Source organism: Triplophysa dalaica, chromosome 25, assembly GCF_015846415.1.
Source record: "Triplophysa dalaica isolate WHDGS20190420 chromosome 25, ASM1584641v1, whole genome shotgun sequence".
Classification (NCBI taxonomy): domain Eukaryota; kingdom Metazoa; phylum Chordata; class Actinopteri; order Cypriniformes; family Nemacheilidae; genus Triplophysa; species Triplophysa dalaica.
In genome coordinates this window covers 14441751-14459705 of record NC_079566.1, presented here as the reverse complement: position 1 = coordinate 14459705, position 17955 = coordinate 14441751, and the positions used below count along the sequence as shown (strand labels likewise).

General features: G+C 41.9%; 1 pseudogene; it reads right to left on the bottom strand.

Annotated features, from left to right (window-relative positions):
• Positions 1–3363: 3363 nt before the first annotated feature.
• The window catches only part of LOC130415422 (E3 ubiquitin-protein ligase TRIM39-like), a 55009-nt pseudogene continuing 40417 nt past the window's right edge, over positions 3364–17955 (bottom strand).

Genomic DNA, 17955 nt, shown 5'->3' with positions numbered 1-17955 from the left:
TCTCTGGTTGAATGTTTCTTCACAGTTTGGACATCTGTAGTCTTGACTGTTGTTCCAGTATTTATTCAGACAGATCTTACAGAAGTTGTGTCCACATGGAGTGCTGACTGGATCACTGAACACATCCAAACAGATTGAACACAGAATTCTCTCACTCATTGGATCACTGGAGGATGACATCACTGCAAAGAGAAATTATGAAAATACAACACCAACATGTCTGATTATAGTGTTGTTAGACTATATTCTCTATAGTCAGATCGTTCTATCGCCAGACTGTGAATGGGTCAATGTTGTTTCATTAACAACTTTATTCAAAATATCTTCTTTTGTGTTCTGTAGAAGTCAAACCGGTTTGAAATGACTAAATGAGGAAAGATTTTTTGTTCAATTAATTATAGACAAAATGTGTTCCTTTTGAGTTTAGCCTCACATTTGTTGTGTACCTACTTTTTATTTTAGATCCAGATGAGCGTTAAGATAAAGTCAAAGTCTTGAGCCACAAAACACTGGACTGTGGTTTTCTGCAGAAATTTACCTCCATTTATTCTGCAAATAGTCGTTTACATTCTCAAATGTGAATGTTCAAAGTATTCAAAATCAAACTATCAGTTCAAACAGGTAACATGTTATATAAAGCCACAGAAATAATTAAGATTATTAACAATGGTTTATTTAAACACAAAAACAGGATCAAAATAGAAGTATATATTTTTTAACTGTAATTGACAGGTGTGATGTTTAAGCCTAACAGCTAGTTTTTACACATATATTTTGGGGATGGGCTAAAATATGGACAGAGTTTCTCAGTGAAATATTGTTTAGTGAAAGAGTAGATATGAGATCTGGACTCCATATCATATGAATCCATTTACTGGTTTAAGTGCGATCTCTCGCTTTGCTGTTAATTGATTTATTACTAACATAACCAAAACATAACAGCATAAAACATTCAGGACAATCTGTATTATATTTTTTGACTCTTAATTATGGATTTTAATGTCTCTCTCTCACTTTGCGCATGGATGGAGTGGCTGACGGATGGAGTGGCTGATAGTTGGACTGGCTGCGAGAGGTGTGTGAGTGAGTGCCATCTGCATTCTGACTCTCTCTCTCTCTCTCTCTTCATACATGTATTGGCTGCAAAAGTTGTGTTAGCAAAAGATTATGGGAAATGTAGTGTGTGTTGGCAGACCGGGTGATGAGGGGAGTGCAGCTGGTGACTGTGACATTTAGTTTGTTAAGACTCCAGTCGTTCTCACCTATGAGCTCATGGCTGCAGCATGGTTCAGTGGTGGGGTTATAGTTTATGTTTGTTAATGATAATTCTTGTGACTGTTTCGTTTTTTGTTTTCTGGTTATTATCTTTTTGATGTTCAAAATATAGTTTGGAATTTAAAGTTAATTATGTTGATTTATGTGCTTTTGTATAGGATTTCTATTTTATCATATGTACTTGAATTGGTTTGTCCAGTTGGGTATAGAAAAGGTTTGGTCTTGATGTTTGAGTCAGTTCTGCTGATGGACCTCAGAGAGGAGGGTCAGCTAGTGTCTATATTGAACGTTTTCTGCAAATAATCAAAGTTCTTAAAGAACTTCTGGAGTCTCAGATGGAGGAGCTCTGGATGTATCTAGTGAGGCCTCTGATGTGGTCCTGTTTACAAGAGCAGCTGGTTCATTGAAGAAGCTTGTGAGACAGATGGCGTTGAGCATTATTTGACTACCTTCGAACAAATTGCTGTAGTTTACAGATGGACTAAAGGAGGCTGAGATATACACCTGGTCCTGCTTCCCTCTGGCAAAGCCTGTGTGGCCAATCTGACTATAGCACAAGTGAATGACTACAAGCAGGTGAAAGATGCTATAATGAGGAAATATTTGAGACTTATCGACAAAGGTTCTTCTCCCTAGATGTGCTAGTTGAAGAAGGACCTTCCAAGGAACTGTATTTACGCTTAAAAGATTTATCTTACAAATGGGTGGAAGCTGGCCATAAGACAGTACAACAGGTTGCAGAGACATTATTATGGAACAGTTATTGAGAATATTGTGTCCTGAACTGCAAACGTGTATTAAAGAGCATGATAGTTCTTCTGCTCTTCTGGCAGATCTTTGTGTCTGTGTTTTTTAACCATATAGTTAATATTTGCATATTATAATACACTAAACTAAAGTATAATACAGTTTACTTTAGTAAACACTGTGCTACATAATTCTTCATGAGGGTGAACACTGACATATAGTAAACAGGGAAAACATATAACTTACACAACATAGAGCATACATGGGGATATTATCATCATCATCATCATGATTATAATGGTTTTCATCTATTGTCGCATCATGTCGAATATACGGCACGCTGCGACAAAACACAATAGAATCCATTATAGCAGTGATTCTCAAACTTTTCGTTGTAAGACCCCCTTTATGTGGAGTGCATCACTTTGCGTCTTCTCAAGTAAAGATTTATAATCTTAAACTTATAATTTTAATTAAACCAAAAACATATAAAATGCTGGAACATAAGTTCTTTTCGCTGGTCATCTTGTTTTTCTGATATTTGATTGCGTAAAATCTATAATAAATTTCTATATTTCATAAAATGCCTCAAATTTAGTAGCCGCTCTGAATTCATCTTGCGGTCTCCAGTTTCAGAATCACTGTGTAATTCAAAATTTCTATCATATCCACTTTTCAGTAAAAAAGACAGCAAAATCATGTGTTCTGTCGCAGGTTCAGCATGAAGTGTCAAACCTGATGGTCTGTTTTTATTCTTTATTCCATCTGCAACCGGCGAATGTCATCAGTCTGTGTCAGGCTAGAATAGGTCAACTGGAACAAGACTATTGTTTATTGACAGCAAGCATAACACTGAGTTTGAATGTGACAGAAAAACATCTCTTGTTTTCTCACTTGTGTGTCGCACTAATGGTCCAGCCGCCCCTGTGAGGTATAACCATCTGATTTCATCACTGTGCTGTACCATTGACACATAACACACATTTAGTCTTTAGTGTACAGTGTGTATGACTATTTCTAGTGTATAGTGTAGAAATAGTTTTAATAAAAAAAAAATATCATTGTCATTAACTTGGCTAATTTAAATGAAAATCAAAATTTACATACATATTTATTTCATATCAGAAAACCAGCAGAAATGTCATTTATACACCATTCTGAAGCAATTTAGAAATAATAACATAATACTTTGAACATAATCTGCATATACAGTAGTATTGTATGTTTTAAAATGGAAAACAAAAAAGAAAAATGGTTATTGTATCTAATTCTACTTAATCCTTTTTATTTAATCATAGAAAGTGTTCTTTTGTTTAGTATTTTAGAAATAAAAAATCAAGTTTAATTGACAGGTGTGATGATCAACGGCTCTGAGTTTTTACCTTTATTGTTAGGTTCTGGGCTAAAATATGGATAGAGTTTCTCAGTGAAGGATTGATCAGTATAAGAGTAGATATGAGATCTGTTCTCCACATCATAAAAGGAGACCAAACCCTCCTCATAATCCACAAACACACCCACCTTCTGTGGCTTTACACTCAGAGACAGAGACACAGAGGGATCAGCAAGAGCTTTATATTCATTCTCATTCCTTAACACCACAGTCCAGAATCCATCATCTGGTGTCCGTGTGATGACTCCCTTTCTGTTAATAGATTCTCTGACCACTCCTAAAATCCAGTCAGTCTTTCCCTTCACCTGAACCTCATAAATCTTCCTTAAGAGAATCCCTCGTTTCCTAGGACATTTATGTGGCAGTTAAACCTCTTCGAGTTGTCTGGTAGATCATGGATGATGCCTCCATCTCTCACTTGTTTCTCATCATCAGACAGAATGAGTTGAGGATGAGCTGTATCAGGATCCAGAGTCACATCCACTGAGAGAGATCAGAGAATATCAATCACAAGTGATGATGTTGATGTTTGTGATTATAACAAGTTCAATCGTAAGGAAGAAAGGAGGCGGGGTCGGCGTGGCTTGGAAAACGTAAGACTTTATTAATAATACTTCCGGGTTTCAAATACCCGATCACTCAGTCCTTTTTACAACTCTCTGGTTGACGAATCTTTCTTCTCTGGGAATTCCTGGATGCACCATCTCTGTGGCTCCCGTGCACCGTCTTTTCCCAGCCAGTTTCTCTCTCTTCGTTTGTTTCCTCCGTCTCGCCTTAAATGCGTCTCCTCGCCAATTACTAGAATGAGAAGCAGGTGTTTTCACTAAACCATTGATCTGCTTACTCACCGTCATTCTCCCGACACGCCCTCTCCGCGCAGACTGCGTTAAACCACGTCCCCCTTGCCACAGTGATATTTAATGAATAATGTGTCAGTATATAAATGTAAAGTATTGTAGTATATGAGTGAAGAGAGCAGATGACACACTGTACCTGCATACTGCTGCATCCACTTCAACACATGACAATACAACATCAGCACATCTTTCACATGAATTTATAGAAATTATGAATATATGATACGATAATAAGAGGATCCAGTATCAAGTCTGCAGGAGCTCTATTACTTTGGTTAAACTAGAAACTTTACATGCAGGTATTTCTGCACATAAATGAACTGATTTTATCAAAGATTGTGGTGTTTTACGACATGTGTCAGTAAACAATCTCTGTTCAGTTTGTTTGATGCTCACCTACCGGCTTCACTGAGTTTCTCCTGTAGATTCTCCTGCAGTTGAGTCAGAGATCTCCTCACTTTCTCCACACTCACATTATAACTGCTCATATTGATCTCAGACCAGTTCTTAGTGTTTAAAGGGCTGAACATGGATGACACAATCTACAACAGAAGAGAGAAGAACATCAGCATGGATAGAAACAGCTCATGAGATCCTTCAATATCTCAAATGTCACAAAAGTTAAAAGAGATGCTGTAATCCCACTTGTCTATTCCAGAGTCTCACAAGATTTACGTTCTCCTCAGAAGAAACATTTCTTATGAAATTTCCCCAAGATGACTCCGTTACGAGCAAGGCAGGACGGGAGCTGCGAGGGAATGATGTGTGACCGTGACGCCAGTGACAGAGGTGTAAAGTACTTGAGTAATTTTACTTGATTACTCTACTTGATTATTATTAAGGGGGATTTGTACTTTAATTGAGTACAATTCAAAATGAATACTTGTACCTTTATTTAATTACATTTTAAAGGGAAAAAAGTACTTTTTACTCCTTACAATTTTATTTATACTCAAAATGTACTCATTTTTGGAGGCTCGCTTTCCTCTATCTTCCCTTACTAATGAACCAACTGAATTGTGCTGATAACCAGTTTAATTTAAATGTTATTTATTCAGCCAATGAGATTCGTTAAACATTCAATGAAATTGGCCAGACATGTTCATTGGTCCTTTTGAAGTGAGGTCATGTCACATCAATGACTAATGCACAGTTCCTTGCTTGACCTGTGCCTGAGAGAAATGATCAGTGGAAGAAAATGGTGGAACACGATTCAGCTGCTAATACAGTTCAAAATCTGCCATAGGATCAAGAGCACACGTGACCTTCTTGTAGTGGAATTGTAGGGGGTCAGTTGTGGTCTAGTGGTTAGAGAGTTCGACTCATTGCCAGAAGGTCGCTGCTCCAATTCTCAGTGCCACCAGGAAATGACGGAGTGCCCTTGAGCAAGGAACCTACCCCTGTTTGCTCTGCAGTGGTAGCTGCACACTGCACCCTACTTGTAAGTCGCTTTGGATAAAAGGGTCTGCCAAATGAATAAATGTAAATGTAAATGAATAAGGATTCATATAAGATGAAGTGTGTTCTTTGTCTCCTACTCACCAAGGAAATATCTGCCTATCTTGAAATCAGCTTCTGTTGAAGTTAAACCAGAGGTTTTACAACCTTGAGTAGCATGTTGCACATTAGAATAGCCATGTCTTGTGTTTTGATACAACTGCAAGAGTTAAATACAATTAAATACAACCAATTCTAAAGCAGGATAAAGCAGTTGTTCATTCACTTCATATTGTAAAAGATGATGTTTTTTTACTTTTCTCGAGTATGTTTCTGGCCAGTTACATGTTCTTTCACTTGAGTAACAGTTGTGAGTACTTTTTACAATTCTGGCGAGAGATAATGAGTGTCAGCTGCACGTTCCACCGGTCTCGCATCTCTCAAGGGGAAGATAAGCATAAAAGGATGAGTGACCGGAGGTTACGATGAGAGAGGACCAGGCCTGAACACTGTCATCTTAAGTTGATTTATGTTTGGGTGGATTTCAAGTTCTGTATTTTAAATATTATTTACATTCATTTATTTCTCTGATTTGTTATGGAGTGATGAAATACACCATGATTAATCAGAGAGAAAGAAAGAAAGAAAGAAAGAAAGAAAGAAAGAGAGATGTAGTGACCTGTATGAGTTGTAGATGATGTTCAGTGTGTGAGATCTGCTCCAGCTCAATGTTTCTCTTCTTCAGTTCAGTGATCTCCTGCTCCAGATCTTTAATGACATCTTCATCATGTTTCTCTGCTGCTTTCTGCTTCTCCTCCATCATCTCCAGCAGTTCAGACTGACATCTCTCAATGGAGCGCATGAGATCACTAAAGACCACCACACTGGCTGCTTTATCTTTCTCTGTGTTAATCTGGTCAACCACATCAAACAACATCAACTCAGCAAAAAACATTTAACAAAAAACAAAACAACAAATATCAGTTTCATGTTCACACAATTCAATTTGTTAAAATTATTTAGAAATCAAATCAAAACATGACATATTAAAGGGCCGCGATCCAAGAAAATGCACTTTTAAATGTTTATCTACCAGAAATTGAGCCGACAGCGTGTGTGCAGAATTACACTGTAATTATACAAATCCATCGATTCTTATTTTTGTAATCTCCTATAAACAACAACAGTGACACAAAACAGGCTTTTGGGGATTCCCTAACAATCTGATGTCACATTGTTTACCGCTCACAGACTCCACAAAATGTGCACCGAGTTCCACCATAGGCCGGAGGGACGTCCCCAGGCGGGACGCCCAGAACTCTGCATCCGGAGAAGAAGCAGTTTTTTCAGGTCGACAATCTAACATTCACCGGTTCGTATCTCCGGAAGTCGAGTTGAAGTCTGGAGCTAGAGCTCCCGGTAGCCGGAAAGGTTTAAAAAGTTTATCTCAGGTACCTTGTGGCCCAGCGCCCGGAAGACTAGGCTCCGGCCAGTAGCCGAATGTATCTCCCGCTCCTGGAGTCGGGGCAAGTCAACCCGGGTCAGTATAGCATGGGTTTCGCCAAAAAAAAGATTCTTAAGAGGGGATCAGTACCAGCTGTTTGCTCAAGCTTCATCTCCAGAAGAAGTAAGTATTACCCATCGTTTTGGATCAGGTTAAATATTGTGTTAAGCATGTTAGCAGCTGTTGTTTACATGTTTGCGTCTAATCCTGAGACTTTACATCATACAGGTGTTGTGTCGTAATGTTAGTGGTTTTCTCGTATGTCGTTGAGTGCAACAATGCTTAGAGCGGATAGAGTGCACAGTTGTAAACAACCTGGATGCTGATCTTTACACACCTGTCTGTCATATACAAGTACTCTGAATGCATGTTTTTGCCTACACCCATGTTTTGTATGTCTGTTAGTAATATGCATGCACAAGATTAATCATCAATGGCCAACATTTCATACAGCATATGGTCAGCATATGTTGCTCTATGTATGTGTGACGGAACGAACCTCGAACCACACCTGCTCCAGGCAGGGTGGGTTCTGCACGGGAGTCGGGCGCTCTAGCGAGGAGGCTAAAGACCGCAGTCTCTAGCGTCTGTCGATAGAGAGTCCTTGAGGCAGAGGAGTGAGGTTTACATACTTGCTCAGCACTTCACTGGCTGGACTCTGTTACATATGTTTTTGTCTTTTCCATTAAATTGGTACTTATGAAAAAGACCATTGAGTCTGGAAATATATTCTGAAGGTAAGATGTCCTTTGAGAAACACTCAATACTATAGGTCCCATATTAACACAAAATATTATTCACTTCATTTTTTAATTTAACAGATAATTTAGCTTGTTTTCTGTAAATGTGTTTTACACCTGCCGAATCCTTCTTCAGTCTTTCATTCACTTCCTGTTTCTTTAGTCAAGTTGTGTTAAAAAACAACCAAATGACTTTACAACCAATTAACTTTGAATTCAATTTCAACAACATTTCATTCGCACCAATTGCATATAAATAACACGCGCTGTGCATAATCGTATAATACGGACGCCAAATTGTGATTTTGCGTGCATAAATACGCCTTTTTTTGCGTGCATATGGGTCATTCTATAATTAGGGGTACATTTCAGGTCAACAAAAAAGTGAAGAAATCAGTGTGCTTTTCTACAAAATAATCTATTTGTTTCCATAATATACCCCCATATTGTTCTAAATTCATTAGTTGCCAAGCTTAAACTCAAATTACACTGCAAAAAATGACTTTCTAATTTAGTTTTTTTTTCTTGTTTTCCAGTTAAAATGTCTACAAATTCTTAAATCAAGATACATTTTCTCGATGAGTAAAATGGCCTAAGAAAATAAGTCTTGTTTTTGGGGAAAAATATGAAATTTCAGTGAAATAGTGCTTTAAACAAGCAAAAAAATCTGCCAATGGGGTAAGAAAAATAATCTTGAATTAAGGTTAACCTTTTCTTAGTCGCTCAATTCAAGGTTATTTTTCTTACCCCATTGGCAGAATTTGCTTGTTTAAAGCACTAATTCACTGAAATTTCATATTTTTCCCCAAAAACAAGACTTATTTTCTTAGGCCATTTTACTCATCGAGAAAATGTATCTTGATTTAAGAATTTGTAGACATTTTAACTGGAAAAAAAGAAAAAAAGACTAAATTAGAAAGTCATTTTTTGCAGTGTAATTTGAGTTTAAGCTTGGCAACTAATGAATTTAGAACAATATGGGGGTATATTATGGAAACAAATAGATTATTTTGTAGAAAAATTCTATGAAATTTCATATATTTTTACTAAAAACAAGATTTATTTTCTTAGTTCCGTATGCTCATCAAGAAAATGCTTCTTGATTCAAGAATTTTTAGACATTTTTACTTGAAAACAAGACAAAAAGTCTAAGCAAAAAAGTCATTTTTTGCAGTTTTACTTTTTAAATATTTAAATGAAAATAAATATTTGATTAATTGTTAGACAAAAGTGGTGTCATAGAAGAAATAAATGTACTACACATATGATAAAACATTTGTTTGAAAGTTATTGAGTCTATTCACCAGGGGGGTTGAGGTTGTATGTCTAACTGATTTAAAAAATATGAATTTTAAACTGAATAACGAATATTCTTTGGTATACTATCATCAATGGATGTTTTTTCAACATAATTCTCCATTACACTGAATTTAGAGTTATTCAACGTCTTTATGTAATACTGTTCACTCTAGAGATGTCCTTTTTATCCTTTTTATAAAATTTTAGCCTTCAATTAAAGATTTATGACACAAAAATCACACGTAACACAATTGACAGATAAAGTAACACAGTTGACAGAAGTAACACGGTTGACAGGATGCATTAGGAGAAAAAGAGAAACCTTTAAAACTCTTTAAAATAAAACCTTTTTCATATTTTACCATGTCATTCCTGTGTTATAACAATAGTTAATGTATGTTTTTATCAACAATACTCAATATAGGCATAAACTATGACAAGAAACCCAGCCAACATTGTCAACCGTGTTAATCCCTGTCAACTGTGTTACACTTGATGGGTAACACAGTTGACAAGTAACACAGTTGACATTTCTTCCATTTTAGGGCCTTGTGCTAACTGCAGACCTTGAACATGTCCCCACATTATCTTAATCAACTAGTGTTTTTATACATTTGATCTACATTTTTGTAAATATAATATCTAAAGTAAGTACACAAGACCATGTTGATAACACAGTTGACGAGCAATTCATCTACTCTATGTGTAGACAATAATAATGATTAAAAATTGAAGAGGAGGAGTAGAAATTTACCACACTGTATTTAAAATTCCTGCCACTGAAGGTCGTGACATCACATGATGTTGGACGTGTGACTATGGAACAAACCATTGCTGATTTATAGGGGTTTTGTCAATGGGTAACACAGTTGACAAAGATTTCTCGGACACACACAAAGTTGATAATTTAATAGATATAAACAAGTGAATTAGTTTTTAAAATACATTTGCCTTGTTTTAATGATTATTTTTAACAAATAATGATGAAAATAATATTCAAAAACATGTATTGTAGTGTCAATTTGAAAGGCAAAACTTGACTTTTAGCAAATTGGACAGCACAAAAACTGTTATTTCCAGTACAGCAATGCATTTTCTCCTAATTAACTCTTGGAACTGGTTGACTTTTATGCATGAAATAAAGAGGAATGTTCCCAAATATAAAAGTGATCATTGCTTGAAGTGAATATTCAGTAAAAATCATAAATACAACCAATGGACTTGAAATGTACCCCTAATTATAGAATGACCCAGTATTTCTGTCACTTACTTGTGAGTGAAGATCAGCTGTGTTCACTCTTACAATGTCTGAAGAAATATTCTGTTGTGAAATTGAAAGCAGATATTTTAGTTAGACTTCAGCTTCTATCGTTGATCCTCACTTTCACTTTCACCAACACTGCGGTGATGTCATCACTCCACCCATTACATCACACACAGTTCACATCATCTGTTCTTATAACTCATATCATACGAGTGTCTGTCTGTGTTTTCATACTGTATCAGAAGAGAGAACATCAGATTTACAGCAGATTACAAGAGATGTAAAAATTTTTTGTCCCCAGAAGAACGTGTTTTAAAGCATGAATTCATTCTTAACATTGATTTTTACTGATACAGTAAATCAACTACTGTGGGAAATAGTTTATATTGGCCACTGTAAGTTCAGATGTGTATAAACTCACACAAACTCAGTTGACAAACCTGTAAAACAGCAGTTTATAATGGACGTTCTCTTTCTGTCGGTCTCTCGACGTTGTGTCGAGAACGACAGATGGGGTTCGCCCTTGAGAACCAATCAACTCTGACTACTATAGAAAAGGCCAATGAAATTTGGCGAATGAAATTTGCATGCCGGGCTCCGCCCCCGGATATCCGGTATAAAAAGAAGCCGGCGTGCAGCATTCACTTACCCTTTGTTCTTCAGAGCCTTCGCTCATGACTACTAACAAAACAAATTCAATGAATTCTTCTTCTTCTACATTGCCGGATCTACGACGTGTTGCAGCGGATCGTCCCTAGCTGCAGCGACCTGGGCGTCTCGCCGGTTCCGGAGGTGTTAGAGATTTTTCCAAAAAAGTCATTTTCAGGACTGACTGAGCAATCTCCAGTGCGGCATGTCCCGCTGTTCTCTTGGGTGCGGCACCCTCATCGAGGAGGTGGATGGACACGATCGCTGCGTTAGGCGTCTGGGCGTCCAGCACGCTGAAGCAGCAGGCAGATTGTCATTCAGAAGTTGCGGTCATGGGTGGCTGTCCTCCTACGGGAACAAGCCCCCATTTCGTCTGCTACCTGGGCTGTGACATCTATGGCTAAGGCCCTGATGACCACCCACGTAGCAGCGTTAGTGATATGGGGAATTCTGCGAACGTAAACCCACCAGCCAAGTGCTCACGGGCCGATCGCACCCTGATTCGCTCTTCTAAATGTTCCCCAACCGGTGGTGGCCTACTGTCCGGATCCTCACGCACACACTCGGAAACGACGTGTGACGTGGATGAGATGTCGCTCGCAGCATCGGAGGGAGACCGTCATCCGACTCTGACGAATCCAAGCTCCACCCCCAGCGGTCGAGTTCAGGAGGAAGCAGAAGTGATGTCATCCATGCTAACCCGGGGATGCGTGGTTCCTGAGGTCGGAGCGCGGTGCAAACCACGCCCACCCCGGGTGCCATGTTTTTCCCGGAGGTGCATGAGCTGTGTAAAACTTGGAACGCTCCACTCACGGACCGTTCCATTGAAACCAGCTCTGGCTCCCTTACTTGCCTCGTTGGTGGGGCAGCCAAAGGCTACGTCGAGATCCCCCGGGTGGAACGGGCGCCTGCGGTGCACCTGCGGCTAACTCCTTGGGGGAATCGACCACGCCTTCCGTCCAAAGCGTGTAGGACTTCGGCATCACTGGTGTCGAAGCCTTACACTGCCGCGGGCCAGGCTGCCTTCTCTCTCTACGCCATGGCCATCCTGCAGTCCGCCAGGCCAGGGCGTGGAGAGAGCTCCATGAGGGTAAGGCCGACCCGGGTATAATGCAGGATCTCCTGCATTGGGCAGTCAGAATGAAGCTTAAACGTCCCCTTGCACCCTAGGGCCCGGCTCTGCACCCGGTGTACACGAATCACCTACGCATCCCCCTTGCCACCTATTTTGGGCGGGGCATCCTAATGGACACGCCTCCGTCCACAAAACGCCTATACATCCCCCTTGCTCCGTATCGGCTCCGTATCGGTGCGGACTGGAAATATTCGAGCCGATAGGCCCCGAGCCGCGGTGCGTCGCACGCCCAAGCACCCAAGAGCCATAAAAACGGTGTGTCCATTATTTACCTATGGAGACCCTGTCAAATAAGTTATGTGTGGCATGTACATTACTAACTTATAATGGGGACCTCGTAGGTAAATAATGGACAATGCCTATATGTATTATTATTCAATGAGTTATTCAGCTCACACCAACTGTAAAGCACACAGGAGACACTGGGCTTCGTGATGATGTGCTTTACAGCTCACAGTTGTGCCCCATAAGCCTAAACAAGTTGAGTACATTTGAAACCTACGGGTAATGTGTCAAAAGTGTTATGAGTGGGATGCATTTGTCTTATTTGGCCATTACCTGTTAAATACAGCATTATAACACCTTTATTAAGCTTAATATCGGTTTGTCCATAATTTACCTATGGTGACCCTGTCAAATAAGTTATGTGTGGCATGTACATTCCTAACTTATTTAATGGGGACCTCGTAGGTAAATAATGGACAATGCCTATATCTGTTTTACCTGTTAATTACAGTGTTATAAGACGTTTATTAAGCTTAATATCGGTTTGTCCATCGTTTACCTATGGAAGCCCTGTCAAACAAGTTATGTGTAGCATGTACATTTGTAACCTATTTAATGGGGCCCTCATAGGTAAATAATGGACAATGCCCGTATGTGTTATTACCTGGTAATTACCGCATTATAACATGTTTATTAAGCTTAATAACAGTGTGTCCATCATTTACCTTTGGGAGCCATGCCAAAAGTGTTATGAGTGGGACTTCCTGTGACCACAGGAAGTCCCAATTATAACTTATCCAATTGGGCCCTAATAGGTAAATAATGGACAAAGTGTACATGTCAGGGATTGGGGAAGGTAGAACCCAAGTGCAGGCAGACTCAGAGGTTAGGGGAATAACAGGGACTTTATTTATACAAACAAGACTGAAGAGGCAAAACAAAAACCCACGAGGGGGAAAACAGGACAGGATAACTTTAACAGAAATCAAAGACAAGGACTCACTAGACTACAAACACTTAGGATGACACTAAACTAAACTTATAGAACACGAGGTAATATTAACAAGGGATATAGATATTACAGAACAAAAGACAGGGGGTAACTCACACTACAGAATTCCAGCAACAAGGCAGAAGTTTGATTACAAGGACAGAGTACAGGGAACGAGGTATAGTACCGTAACATCAAACAATCCAAGAGCACAAGACAATAGACAAGAGGGTGTTTTAAAGGGAAACGAACATAGGATAATTGGCAAGGGACAGGTGTGGGTAATGAAACACTAATGGTAAGGTAACAAGGAAACGAGATGGAGGGAAAACACAGACAAGACATGAGAAGGCGCATGTCAGCCAATATGTAAGCAAAGACATGTCCTACTCACACAAAACCCAAGGACTTATGCCATGACTCCACCGCAAGACAAGAATAACCATGACATGATAGTGGAATCATGACATAAGCCCCCCCCCAAATGGACACCACCAGGTGTTCATCAAGGGGCAGACTAACAGGACAAGACAGACTGGGATACAGACAAGACCAGACAAAACATGGTAAACAAGATCAAAGGCATACAAGACAAAATAACCCACGGGTTGGGGTGGGCCAATAAAAATAACAAACATGGGAGGGGGGGTGGGGGCAAACAAGATAACATAGGAAGTCCAGAAGGGGGAGGGCTGGGTGGGGAAGTTCCAGCCCTTGGGGACGCGCCAGGGCGCGGAGCCCCAGGGGGCTTGACAGGGGTAGTCCTGGGGGGAACTGTTCTTGTCCCCTGCAGGACTGCTGGGCTGGACCATGGCTGGGCAGCCGGACTTGACGGCGGCGGCTGGGCAGCCGGACTTGACGGCGGCGGCTGGGCAGCCGGACTTGACGGCGGCGGCTGGGCAGCCGGACTTGACGGCGGCGGCTGGGCAGCCGGACTTGACGGCGGCGGCTGGGCAGCCGGACTTGACGGCGGCGGCTCCTGGACCGGGCTTGGTTCCGGCTCCTGGGAGGAATCTGCGACCGGGCTGGAGGCTCGGACCGTCCCCTCCCCACGGCGCCCCCCCAAAAAATATTTGGGGTTTGACACCACAGGACTCGGGACCACCGGACTCGGGACCACCGGACTCGGGACCACCGGACTCGGGACCACCGGACTCGGGACCACCGGACTCGGGACCACCGGACTCGGGACCACCGGACTCGGGACCACCGGACTCGGGACCACCGGACTCGGCTGCCCTCCCCTCCTCGGCTTCTTCTTCCTTGAGCGGCCCACAGGACGTGCAGCCGACGGCTGAGATGTGGTGGAAGAGATGGTTTGCTCCGTGCTGGAGGAGTCGGACGGGGAGTCCCACGACTCCCTTCGTTGACGTCGTCCACGGAGACTAGTGGGTGGTGGAGAGGATGCGGACAGTGGAGAGAGGCCCATGACCCCTATTTGCAGGGTCTGGTCCTCTGGGATGGAGATTAAAGTGGAGCTTGGCGGGTCTGGAAGGTGCTTGGAGGTGAGGTCAACGACCAGCTCCTTGAAGGAACCTCGGACCATCCTCTCTCGATCCTCCAGTGATGGCGGGTTGACCAGACCCGCTAGAAAGAAGGCGTTCATGATGGCCTCTGGAAGAAAACCCCTCCTTCTTATAGACGCCTGGGCGTACTCTGCGACAGTCCGATCGCCCTGTGGAGGAAATGGGCCATTTCCCCCTTGGATCCTGGTAGTGGTAGTCTGCCACCAATCGGCCAGCTCCCGTTGGGTAGAGGCTGAGAAGCTGCCTGCTGGGTTCATAATTTGGCTCTTGGATTCTGTCAGGGATTGGGGAAGGTAGAACCCAAGTGCAGGCAGACTCAGAGGTTAGGGGAATAACAGGGACTTTATTTATACAAACAAGACTGAAGAGGCAAAACAAAAACCCACGAGGGGGAAAACAGGACAGGATAACTTTAACAGAAATCAAAGACAAGGACTCACTAGACTACAAACACTTAGGATGACACTAAACTAAACTTATAGAACACGAGGTAATATTAACAAGGGATATAGATATTACAGAACAAAAGACAGGGGGTAACTCACACTACAGAATTCCAGCAACAAGGCAGAAGTTTGATTACAAGGACAGAGTACAGGGAACGAGGTATAGTACCGTAACATCAAACAATCCAAGAGCACAAGACAATAGACAAGAGGGTGTTTTAAAGGGAAACGAACATAGGATAATTGGCAAGGGACAGGTGTGGGTAATGAAACACTAATGGTAAGGTAACAAGGAAACGAGATGGAGGGAAAACACAGACAAGACATGAGAAGGCGCATGTCAGCCAATATGTAAGCAAAGACATGTCCTACTCACACAAAACCCAAGGACTTATGCCATGACTCCACCGCAAGACAAGAATAACCATGACATGATAGTGGAATCATGACAGTACATTCATAATATAAAAATGGTGTCTACATGAGACACCTACGGGGGAATCGTCAAATAAGTTACGACTGGGACTTCCTGTGACTCATCAAAACACCGGAAGTGACAGTCATAACTTATTTGACAGTGGCCTCGTAAGCTGTCATTGGACAATACTTTAAATGGCTTATTTTAAGATTTTTAACAAATTTCATACGACAAACCCACAGATATGCATTCTAGAAGCACCCCATCAAGATATATTACACAACTCAGGCTGTTAAAAAGCTTATTTTGCATACAAGTGGACTTTTGAAAGAATTATTTTTCTGCCCAGCTTTTTATTCCTATTTATGCTTTATTTTTGTGCAAATGCTTTGGGGCCTCGAATGCTAGTCCTTCACATCATTAAGCAACACATATTCAAAGGCCATACCCCTTGCAGGGGTATGGCCGGGAAATCCGGCAAGTGCTCAAAATAAAATCACAAAAAATATTCCCAAAAAATTAACGTCACACATTGTCCCCCAAACGGGCAATATAGCACATAACGTGGCCGTACGCACTCGGTACGCTAGGAAACGAATGAGGGGGCCGTGACTAGACATAGAATTTGAATTGGGGTCATTCGAACCTCCAGGGTCAGTTCTGGGGTCATCGTACGATAGCCACATATGAGCACACAAGAATAGGTAACGCGAGTCAGAGGCTCCCGTACTGCCCGTGCAGGCCCCAGGAGCCAGAAACCCATGTGGCCCTCGACGACATACCGAGAGGGCTAGGTCGGGACACAGAGTAAAATTTTTCTTATTTTTCGTACATCACGATAGCTCGCTTGGACCTCTGAGTGCCCACGCACTGCCTGGCGCGGTCGGCGTGCATTTCCGACGACTTTTTGTCAGATACCCCAACAGGGCGCATTTCGGCAATTTCGCGGTGTAGCGCCATCAATAGGCAGCAAGGGGCGTCAAACTGCCAACTCCAGGTGCTCAACCGACGAGAGGAAGACTGTGGTAGAGTTAGGCTGTTAGGGGACGCGAAAGGCACCTTTTGGACATAGTGATGAAGATTAGGCAGTTAGGGGGATGTTTAGGCATTTTGCGGCCAATCGCCATCAATAGGTAGCAAAGGGCGTCAAAATACCAACTCTAGGTGCGCAATGGACGAGAGGAAGACTGCGGTAGAGTTAGGTGGTTAGGGGGATGCGAAAGGCACCTTTTGGAGGCAATGATGAAGATTAGGCAGTTAGGGGGATGTTTAGGCGTTTCACGTCAAAATGGTACATTTCGCAGTACTTTACCACCCCTTGTGGTGTCCGCATGATGCCTTTGACGGAAAATGGACCCTAAACTACGATAAGGGAAAACGTCTTGGTTACGTATGTAACCTCAGTTCCCTGATGGAGGGAACGAGACGTTGTGTCGAGAACGACAGATGGGGTTCGCCCTTGAGAACCAATCAACTCTGACTACTATAGAAAAGGCCAATGAAATTTGGCGAATGCAATTTGCATGCCGGGCTCCGCCCCCGGAAATCCGGTATAAAAGGAGGCCGGCGTGCAGCATTCACTTACCTTTGTTCTGAAGAGCCTGAGACCTCTCAAACTGCAGCAGAATACGATACGTGTTCGTGGCATAAGGGACACAACGTCTCGTTCCCTCCATCAGGGAACTGAGGTTACATACGTAACCAAGACGTTCCCTTTCTGTCGGTCTCTCGACGTTGTGTCGAGAACGACAGATGGGGTTGCCTATGGAAAACGCCACAACGCTGTATCGCGTCACAATCTCTAGCGAAGCGACGGTAACAAGCCTGGGCGTGTCATCTCGAAGCTTTCGTGAGACTGTAACCTTCCAGTGTGGTGGTCGAGGGGTTCCAGAGCTTTCTTGGAGAAAGATGGGTACAGCCCTGACCGGTAACTTTCACGGACGGGGCCTTAGCTCTCTATAGGCGAGAGGCCGTCCAGATCAGTTTACACCAGGTAAGCGTGACTCTTAATCAGGGAAGCGCTACAAAGGCCACCTCCTACCCGTGGGGA